Here is a 2,356-nt window from a genome sequence, read left to right as displayed (position 1 = left end):
TCGTTGTGGAAAAATTATTTTCGGTTGCGGGGGTCAATTACAATCAGTTTTTGTCATTAGACATACCCACGAAATCCTGCCCACTTTCGAGAAAAAAAATAGAGAAGGTGTGAAATTATTCGAGAAAATTAAAAAATTGCAAATCTTTGTGGAAAAATTATTTTCGGTTGTAGGGTTCAATTACAGTCATTTTTGGTGAATAGACATACCCCCGAAATCTTGCGCATTTTCGAGAAAAAAAATTCAGTAAGGGCGGCACTTTAAACGTTAATAACTTTTTAACGAAGCTTCCATCAACAAATTGGTATTCTTGATTTTCGTCTTATTTTGGCCTCTACTATCGCTCATTAAAATTTTTGCTAGAGGTGGCCGAACACCCTGTATATTAACACCAATTTTGTGCACTTTTTTGCGAATAAATTCAATATTTATATTTAATCCTTACTTTATAAATAATGGTTAACTACAGTAAGGAGCATAAGTTTTGCATAAATCATTATTCATTACTAGGAATACAAAAGAATAACAAAAAATAAACATTATAATTATTTTTATCACAGTTAGAAGTAACATGAGAAAGTCTTTCAGTAATTAACATGTTGTTTATAAATGATACGAACAATAGATTGACTCAGTTTTGCACCACGTCCAATATTTGACAATGTTTAATATGTTATTTATTTTAAATATTACTTTCTTACGTTACTTCTAAATATGATAAAAATTACTGTAATATTTATTTCTTAACACTTTACCGACCGGTAGCGGTTGATTAATCGGCTATCGGTCGGTAAGCGTTGGTCGGTAAAACAGTTGATTGGTAGGCTCTCAGCCGGTAAGCATTGGTCGGTAAAACAGTCGATTAATAGGCTATCGGTCGGTAATGTGTTTATAAACATTTGAATTTTAACTATTTTGCTCTGATCAGCGAGAGCGGAATTTAAATTGAATTTTAAATATCGTGTGATTAAAATATGATGAGAAGGAGACTTCTTTTTGAAATTAAAAGGAAAAGTCAGCTCAATGTTCGATAAAGTAAAACCAACAACGCTTGGAAGCATTCATAGAAATCAGGTTAAAAAAGCAGAATCGTGTATTCGTTACAATTTGTAATATTTTCATTAATTTTTAACCTAAGAAAATTTATAGTGCATGATTATTTCTCTATTTTGTCGTTGCAATATATTTTTCTCGTTCCTCGATACTCGAAGGATTAATGTACCTCCCATGCTCGCCGCCAGAGGGAGTCGCGCTCTCACAAGCGCTCGACCGACTCCTCGGTTGCTATACAGAGTGGTGATCGTTTCGAGTCATAACTCCGTTATTATTGCATTCACGAGAAAATGCCAAAGGAGAAAGATAAATGGCTCGAAGAGCACTACACCCGTAGGCTTTTAAATTTTTTTTAGATGCAACAGTGCGTGTGCAATTAACAATTGCATCATTTCTTTAAATAGAAACGCATATGTTTTTTTACACAGATCGATTCTTCTGTTCATTCTACGTAAAAAATGATTAGGGTGTCATGGCAAAAAAATTGTTAGATCTCGAGATATTTCCACACGTTAATATAAATTTTACGATTTCTTGAAAGGTGACACAGAAAAAAACATTATGATATGTCGTTAGATTAAATATTGATGACAGTCGATGAATGTTCTTTACCAAAAAATATTAACACTTTACCGACCGGTAGTGGTTGATTAATCGGCTATCGGTCGGTAAGCGTTGGTCGGTAAAGAAGTTGATTAATACGCTATCGGTCGGCAAGCGTTGGTCGGTAAAACAGTCGATTAATAGGCTATCGGTCGGTAATGTGTTAATATTCTTCCACATTCTTAACGATAAATAAAATTGTATACAAAACTTGTGGTCATTGGTTCATTTATGCTCCTTACTGTATATATATAACGATACCAGTGTTTTTTTAAAAAACTTTGCTCTCTTTTTAGCATCGAATAAAAAATGACCCTGCCTTGCGCTAAACTGTCGAGAAGGTAATTCGATGGTTCAAAATGGCGGCGCGGAAGCATCGAAACTAACGCGGAACATTTTTAGAGCCCGTAATTTCACACCCCGAGCGTAACAATACGAATATTCCAGAAATTTCCAACACCTTGAAAGTCTCGAAACTCCCGAGCGTATTACTCTGGACAATTTTATTCTCCGACACGGTGAAAGACACTTACATTTGCCTTGGATACTCTGAAACATTAAAGTAGAACAAACGCTGCATCGCGAGAAGAAATTATCCATGGAATTCAGCAATGAAACAAACTCCGTGGAGACATTTTTCTTCCTAAACAAAATGGAGGAGTGCACGAAGAAATTCTCGATAACAAAAACGGAACTAATA

Source organism: Colletes gigas, unplaced genomic scaffold, assembly GCF_013123115.1.
Source record: "Colletes gigas isolate AHSC1104 unplaced genomic scaffold, ASM1312311v1 Colletes_gigas_Sc00054, whole genome shotgun sequence".
NCBI lineage: Eukaryota > Metazoa > Arthropoda > Insecta > Hymenoptera > Colletidae > Colletes > Colletes gigas.
This window is presented reverse-complemented; position numbering follows the sequence as displayed.